Raw genomic sequence first — 9,316 nt, 5'->3', positions numbered from 1 at the left:
TAGCATAGGAAATATTGTTTAATAAAATAAAACAAATTACATTTTCCTGTAATTTTGCTGAAATGGTTTACAGATTCATGTCAACATTCTTATACATGTGGCTGTGGGGTAGCTTTAAGAAATAAGTCTACCATATGGTATAACTGTACACAAAAACTGGGGTTCAGTTGAAGGTCACTGTCTGTAGTAGAAGATATTCTGGTTTCATATTATTTAATTGCCTTTGTTTCCAACACTATAAATGAAAGCCACAGACTCTACAAAATTCAAATTTCAAGGTTCAAGACAAATCTATTATCAAAGTATGTATACGTTATCATTGATGACCTTGAGATTCATTTTCTTGCAGGCATTTACAGAAAAAAAGGAATACAAAAGCATTAAAAAAAAATCTATACATGACAAAAATTAATGTGTAAAAGAAGACAATGTGTGCAAATAAAATACTGAGAACATGAGTTGTAAACCCTACAGTGAGTCTGTAGGTTGTCGAATCAGGTCGGAGTAGGGGTGAATGAAGCCATCCGTGTCAATTCAGGAGCCTGATGGCTGTAGGGTAATAACCATTCCTGAACCTGGTGATGTGGGACTTAAGGCTTCTGTACCTCCTGTCCAATGGCAGTGGTAAAAAGAGAAAATGACCACGCTGACTGGGGTCTCTGTTGATGGATGCTGCTTTCTTGTGGCGGCACTCCACATAAACGTACTCAGCGGTGGGGAGGGTTTTGCTGTGATGGTCTGGGCTGTATCCACCAATTTCTGTTGCCTTTTCTATTCCTGGCCACAATGCAAACGGATGGGATACTTTCCACAGTGCATCCATAGAAGTTTATCAGTTTTTGACGACATCCCAAATCTATGCAAACTTCTAAGAACGTAAAGGCACTGTCATGCTTTCTTTGTGATGACATGTATGTGCTGTCCCCAGGACAGATCCCTGATTATATTGTTGCAAAGCAGTTTAAAGCTACTGACCCTCTTCACTCCAACCTTCTAATGAGCACTAGCTCTTGGATTTCCTGCTTCTTCCTCCTGTGGTCGATAATCAGCTCTTTTGGCTTTGCTGGTGTTCTGTGAGAGGTTGGTGTGGCACCACCCAACCAGATTTTTAATCTCCCTCTTGTACGTCACTTTTCACCACCTTTGATTCAGCCAACATCAGTGGTCCCGTCAGCAAACTTGAATTGGAGCTGTTGTTAGCAACACAGTCATAAGTGTGGAGTGAATAGAACAGGGGTCTAAGGATACAGCCTTGAAGTGCAGCTGTGCTGATGGTGAATGTGGAGGAGATGTTGTTGGCAACCCAAACTGACTGGGGTCTATAGAAATCGAGGATCCTGTAGCAAGGGAGGTACTGAGGCCCAGAACTTAAAGCTTAGTGATGAGTTTCAAGGGGATGATTGTGTTCAATGCTGAGCTTTAGTCAATGAACAGCATCCTGGTGTATGAATTTTCACAATGTAAGTGTTCCAAAGCTGAGTGAAAAGCCAATGAAATGGCATCTATTGTGGAACTGTTGTTTTGGTATGCAAATTGGAGCAGTTCCAGGTCTATCCTTAGTCAGGAGTTGATACTTTTCAAAAGTTCTTCATCCCAATGGATGTAGTTATGTGCTACTGAATGATAATCAGTGAGGCAACCTTCAACATTCTTCTTGAACACTAGCTTGATTGAACCTCAGACTGCCGACGTAAGAGGTTGAAGATGACAGTAAGAACTCCAGCCACTTGATTAGCATGGCGTACAGTAATCATCCAGGTACACCATCATGGCCAGATATCTTCCGTGGATTCACCCTCTTGAATAATGCTCTCACATCAGCCTCAGAGATTGAGATCACAGGGTCATTGGGAACTACGGGATTTAAAGAAGGTGGCTCCATGTAAGCATAGAAGGAACTGAGCTCATCTGGCAGCAAAACCTCATTGCTATATATGTTGCTTGGTTTTGCTATGTAGGAGGTGATGACATTTAACCTGTGATTTAACCACTGTGATTCACTTGGACTGGCATTACCACTTTGCACCTGAGATGGCCTTTTGGAGGTTATTGCTGGACCTCTTGTACTTTCTCATGTTGGAAGTCCAAAATGCCACAGATTCCGCTCTCAGCAGATTGCAGATCTCTTGGTGTCAAGAATGGGAGGTGGGGGCTTATGAGAATAGCAAGGGAGTGATTCCACACAAGGAAGCTAGAGAACTGAGTCCCTCTTCTGAGCATCAGAAAATGCATAAGAGGACTCACTGTTCATGTATGGATAATAGGAGCCTGAAAAGTAGGAGGAATTGACATTATCAGAGTGAGAGGTGCCTGCATATGGGTTCTACAAGGTTGAGTTTTCAAGGACACTGGAGAGTATTAAGAATAAATGGTAATTTCTCTGCTGTGGGCTTTTCCAACACCTGGTTAGTTGTTTAGTGCCAGTCCATTGACGAATTGCTCTACCGTTCTGTGGCTGTACTCGAGGGATGTGATAACAGTGTGCATAAAGTAGTATAAGGGGATGGAAAAAAGTTCCCAATGGCAGTCACAAAGGACACAGAACAGCTGTAGGACTGGCTACAGAAATACACTTTGACCAACTGATCATCTATGATGTTAGCAATGCACTCAAATATCTACAGAGCCCTAAAATGAGTATTCACAAATGCTTTCCAGGCATTATTAAGTCCGAGGCTCACATTCACATTCATTAAAGGGTTGAGCTCCTTGATTGTCAGGCAAAATTAGTCTTCCTTGCCCTTGAGTCTCAGGTGGAGGAGTAGTTATGGAAGCATCAGCCCATGGGTTTTGGATGTTAAGCAGAGTACAGTGTGCAAGTATGTTGGAACTACAAGATGACTTTAAACAGAAGAGAAAATGATCGATAGTTATTGATGTCTTAGCAGGCTAGATATTTATTGGCTGTATAGTATCAACTGTGAAAGTCAGAGTTATTTGTTAATTAATCAACATAGAGACTGGCTGCTTCACTGAGCTGCCAGTTGGCCATGAGTTAGCTTGTGCATCCTAATGAGAACTAGACATCGAAACAGAACACCTCAATGGATAAATTGTCACATATGCCACACAAGGGGACAGTGACTAATTTTGAGTTTTCCATTTTTCAGTTTCAAGTTGTCAATTAAGTCTTTCTGGTGAAAGTAATGAATCTGAAATGGGAGGTGGTGAGAAACCAGACTTTTCAGATGGCGGCAGCATAAGTTGTTGGCAAGTCAAAACTGTCTGAAATTGAACTAGGAGTCGGTAATTCCAAAGATGCTGCAAACACACAAACTAAAACACGTCCATGGTCAGAAGAGATTGCTCACTTGGAAGGTGATCCAAACATCTAACAAAGTTCTAGCCAGTTAGATAGTCACTGCTCCAGGGCCAACAAAGAGGCCAGTTCATTTTTTCCAAAATAGAAGTTCTTGAGGTCAAATTTTACACCCAATGCCTTTACAATTCAGGTCGTCATGGTTTGTCACAATCTTCTCCTCAGTTAGACACAGGTTTGATGCAGATGATAGATAAGGACTAAATAGTCCAAAAGTCAAGGACTTGCTTTGTTTGTCCTCAAGTACCAGTCAACCTTTCATTCCTCTACAATATTCACTTCCTATGATGCTCATGGGTTGATATGTTGCTTACATACTTAAGGCACACAAAATGCTGGAGTAATTCAATAAACCAGGCAGCATCTATGGAAGGAAATAAACATTCAACATTTCAGGTTGAGGAGCATTATCAGGGCTAGAGAAGAAGGGGGAAGCAGCCAGAATAAGATTGTTGGGGGAGGGAAAGAAGTACCAGTTGGCAGGTGATGAGTGAAACCAAGTAAGGGGGAAGACAGGTCAGTGGCAAGGGAGAATGAAGTAAGAAGCAGGGAGGTAAAGGGCTGAACAAGGAGGAATCTGACAGGAGAGGACTGAACTATGGGTGAAAGGAAAGGAGGAGGGGTACCAGAGGAAGGTCATGGGTAGGCGAGGAGAAGAAAATGGGTGAAAAGTAACCACAATAAGAAATGGAGAGGAGAGGGCGAGAAATTACTGGAAGTTGGAGAAATCATTGTTTATGCCATCTGTTTGGAGGTTATTTAAATGGAATATGAGGTGTTGATCCTCCATTCTGAGTTTGGCCTCATTATAGTAATAGAAGTGGCACAGACAGACATATCAGAATAGAAAGAGAAGTAGCTATCTCTGGCTCTATTCTTCCTTTGTGTGGGCGGTTTTTGATTTCAAGGTGGTGGGGGCAAAGGAGGAATAGAATCTGCAAGAGGCACCTGCTCAGAGAAAATGCCAGAAGGAAAATAGTTCCGGTGTCCAGCCACTTCTAATGGGTTTCTGCCATCAGTCTAGAATGAGGTAAATGACAGATACTGATAAGTGACGTCTTTCTTTCTGTTCCATTGCCAAACCCCATGTGAATTCCAGTAGGGAGCCAGGATATATTGGGATGCCTTGGAATCCTGTGGAATATGTTTCTGCAACCATTTGTCAGACTTGGTGTAGAATCAAAATCATCATGTAAGGATTTAATAACTAAATACTGATTCACTGTTTCACATGTTTCTTTGGAAGTTAATTACTATTAATTTCACTCTTGTAATTATTTCAAACAACTTTATTGGTAGAACGCCTTATCAAGTTGGAGATGCAAGGTTCTGCCCCCAATTGTGTCTCCTGATTGAATTTGGTTGGATGGTGCCACAACAAACTCCTCTCACTCAAAGTCAGCAAAACCAAAGAGCTGATTATTGACAACAGGTGGAAGAAATTAGAGATCCATGAGCCATACACTTCCCGACATTGTATCCATTTGCCACTTCTTTGCTCGTTGCCCCAATCTGTCTGATGCACCATCAATAACTCACACTAAGAGGTAAGGCGAGATATCGGCTTTTATTGACTGGAAGAAGGAACCAGGAGTGAGTGTCCATCATACTATGACCTGGAGACTGAGGCCGAGCGTTAGGCCTCAGATCGCCTTTATACAGGGGTCTGTGGGAGGAGCCACAGGAGCAGTCAGCAGGAGGCGTGTCCAGACAGGCACATAGTTCACCACACTGTCCAAGTCCTTCTGCACCCTTGCTGCTTCCTCCGCACCCTGCTCCTCCAGCTATCTTTGTATCATCCACAATCATGGCCACAAAGCCTTCAATTTCATCACCCAAATCACTGGTTCAGTATTTCCTCTCTTTTACTCTTTATATATATCTGAAAAAGCTTTTGGTATCTTCGTTGATATTGTTGTCTAGCTTACCTTCATATTTCATCTTTTCCCCCTTATGACTTTTTAGTTGCCTACTGTTTGTTTTTAAAAGTTTCCCAATCCTCTAACTTCCCACTACTTTTTGTTCGATTATATATTCTCTATTTTGTTTTTATGTTAGCTTTTACTTGACTTGTCAGCCATGGTTGCATCATCCTGCCTTTAGAATACTTTTTGAGATGTACCTATCCTGCACTTTCTGAAATGCTCCCAGAAACTCCAGCTACTGCTGCTCTGCTGTCAGCCCTTCTAGTGTCCCTTCTAGCTAACTTTGCCTAGCTCCTCTCTAATGCCTCTGTAATTTCCTTTACTCCATTGTAATACTGATACATCTGACTTTAGCTTCTCCCTCTCAAGCTACAGGGTGAATTCTATCATATTATGATCACTGCCTCCTAAGAGTTCCTTTACTTTAAATTCCCTAATGAAATTTGCATTGTTACACAACACCCAGTCTAGAATTGCCTTTCCCCAAGTGAGCTCTACCACAATCTGCTCTAAAAAGCCACCTCATAGGCATTCTACAAATTCCTTCTCTTAGGACCCAACACCAACCCGATTTTCCTAATCTACTTCCACATTGAATTCCCCATGATTATTGTAATATTGCCCTTTTCTATCTCCCACTGTAATTTGTACCTCGTTTCGTGTCTACTGCTTGGAGGCCTGTATATAATTTCCATCAGGGTCTTTTTAGCCTTGCAGTTTCAGAATCAGAATCAGGTTGATTATCTTCGGCATGTGCTGTAAAATTTATTAATTTAGGAGGAGCAGTTCAATGCAATACCTAACATAGAAGAAAAAAATAAGTAATTCATTTACAGTATATGTATATTGAATTGTGCACAAACAGAAATAATATATATTAAAAGAACGTGGTAGTGTTTATGGGTTCAATGTCCATTTCTTAACTCTACTTGTAAGGAATGTACATCTTCTGATCCTAAGTCATTTCTTACAAAGGATTTAATTTATTTTTTACCAACTAATGCACCCACCCCCTCTGTCAACCTGCCTGACCTTTCAATAAAAAGCGCTCTTTTCAAAAAAAACATCCTCTCCACATCCACTCTATCAAGGCCTTTCACCATTCAATAGGTTTCAATGCAGTCACCCCTCATTCTTCTAAATTCCAATGAATACAGGCCCAAAGCCATCAAACACTCTTCATACGACAAGCTATTTAAACCTGGAATAGTTTTCATGAACCTCCTTTGAATTCTCTCCAGTTTTAGCACAGCTTTTTTAAAGGGCCCAAAATCGCTCACAATACTTCATGTGAGGCCTCAGCAGTGATTTATGAAGTCTCAACATTACGTCTTTGCTTTTATATTCCAGTCCTCATGAAATGAATGCTACATTGCAGTTGCCTTCTCTACCATAGACTCAACCTGCAAATTAATCTTTAGGGAACCCTGCACAAGGTCTCCTTTGTGTCTGTTTTTTTTGTATTTGCTCTCCACTTAGAGAATAGTTAACCCTTTCATTTCTTCTACTGAAGTGCATGACCCATGACCACACACTTCCTGACACTGTATTCCATTTGCCACTTCTCTCTGCCCATTTCCTAATCCATCTAGGTCCTTCTGTAGCCTCTCTAGTTCCTCAAAACTACCTGTCCACCACCTGTCTTCATATTGTCTGTAAACTTTGCAACAGAGCCACCAATTCCATCATTCAAATCATTAACATAAAACGTAAAAAGGATCACTCCCAATACAGATCTCTGTGGAACACCATTAGTCACCGGTAGCCAACCAGAAAAGGCTCCCTTTACTTCCACTCTTTGTCTCCTGTCAGTCAGCCACTGCTTTATCAATACTAGAATCTTTTCTGTAATACCTTGGGCTTGTAGCTTGTAAAGTAGCCTTACTTAAGGTGTGGCACCTTATACAGGCCTTCTGAAAATCCAAATACACATCAACCAATTCTCCTTTGTCTATCCTACTTGTTATTTCTTCGAAGAATTCCAACAGATTTGTCAGGCAAGATTTCTCCCTTGAGGAAACTATGCTGACTACTGCCTATTTTATCATGTGCCTCCAAGTACACCAAAATCACATTCTTAACAATCGACTCCAACAACTTCCCAATCACTGAGGTTAGACTAACTGGCCTATAATTTCTTTTTTTCTATCTCTCTCCCTTCTTGAAGAGTGGTGTGACAATTGCAATTTACCAGTCTTCCACAATAATTCTGGAATCTAGTGATTCTTGAAATATCATTACTAATGCCTCCACAATCTCATCAGCCACCTCTTTTGGAACCCTGGGGTGTACAGTGTCCAGGTGACTTATTTACCTTCAGACCTTTCAGTTTCTGAAGAACCTTCTCCCTGGTTATAGTAACTCCACATACTTCATGACACCTGACACCTGGAATGTGCACTATACTGCTAGTGCCTTCCACAATGAAGACTGATGCAAAAAACTTATTCAGTTCATCTGCAATTTCCTTGTCCCCATTGCAACTTCTCCAGCATCATTTTCCAGCAGTCTGATATCCACTCTCACCTCTCGTTTACACTTTATGTATCTGAAGAAACTTTTGGTATCCTCTTTAACATTATCGGCTAGCTTATTTTCATATTCCATCTTTACCATCTTAATGATCTTTTTAGTTGTTTTCTGATGGTGTTTAAAAATTTCCCAATCCTCTAACTTCCCACTATGTTTTGCTCTATTATATGCCTTCTCTTTGGCTTTGACTTCAAGTCACGGTTGTGTCATCTTGCCTTTAGAATACTTCTTCTTCTTTGGGATATGTATATCCTGTGCCTTTCAGATTGCTTCCAGAAATTCCAGCCTTTGCTGTTCTGTTGTCATCTTCGCTAGTGTTGTTTCCCAAACAATCCTGGCCAACTCCTCTCTCATTCCTCTGTAATTCCGTTTACTCCACTGTAATACTGATACATCTGACTGTAGCTTCTCCTTCTCAAAATTCAGGGTGAATTTAATCATATTATCATCACTTTTCCCTAAGGGTTCTTCTACCTTAAAGCTTTCTAATCAATTCTGGTTCATTGCTTAACACCCAATCCAGAATAGCTGATCCCCTTGTGGTTCAACCATGAGCTGCTGTAAAACGCCAATTGTAGGCATTATAGAAAATCCCCCTCTTGGAATCAAGCACCAACTTGATTTTCCCAATCTACCTGCATATTGAAATCCCCTATGACTATTGTAACATTGCCCTTTTGACATGCATTTTCCATCTTCCATAGTAACTTGTAGACCACATCCTTACTATTATTTGGGGGTCTGTATACAACTCCCATCAGGGTCCTTTTACATTTAATTTCCTTAGCTTTACCCACAATGATTCAATACCTTCTGCCTCTATGTCATCTCTTTCTAATGATTTGATTTAAATTTTTACCAACAGAGCACACCACCTCCTCTGTCTTGCTGCTTGTGCTTTTGATACAATGTGTATCCTTGGACATTAAGCTTCCAGCTATAATCTTGTTTTAGACAAAATTCAGTGATGCTTACAATATCATACATGCCAGTCAGTAATTGTGCTACAAGTTTATCTACCTTATTTCATATACTGCATACATTCAAATATAATACCTTCAGTAAAATATTCACCCTTTTCAATTTTGTCCACCTTTTACACTGCAACTCATCTTGTTGACTGAAAATTTGCCCTATCATCAACCTCTCCTTGCTAGGGGGCTCACTCCACGTTGCCCCTGTTTGTAAACCAAATACCTGATCTTCAGCACTATCACTCCAGTTCCCACCTCGCTGCCAAATTAACTTAAACCCATCCCAACAGCCTTAGCCAAATTGCCCGCAAGGATATCAGATCCCCTCTGGTTCAGTTGCAATTCATCTCTTTTGTACAGGTCACATCTTCCCCAGAAGAGATCCCAATGAGACATGATTCCAATGAACTCTGCCTCCTACACTAGTTTCTCAGCCACAAATTCACCTGCCAAATCATTCTGTTCTTACCTTCACTGGCACATAGCACAAGTAGCAATCCAGAGGTCCTGTTTCTCAGCTTTCTACCTAGCTCCCAAAAATCTCTCTTCAGGACCTGCTCACCTTG

The sequence above is a fragment of the Hypanus sabinus genome, chromosome 3 (genome assembly GCF_030144855.1).
Source record: "Hypanus sabinus isolate sHypSab1 chromosome 3, sHypSab1.hap1, whole genome shotgun sequence".
NCBI classification, from domain to species: Eukaryota; Metazoa; Chordata; class Chondrichthyes; order Myliobatiformes; family Dasyatidae; genus Hypanus; species Hypanus sabinus.
The sequence above is the reverse complement of the archived record's forward strand: the minus strand, read 5'-3'. Positions refer to the sequence as shown.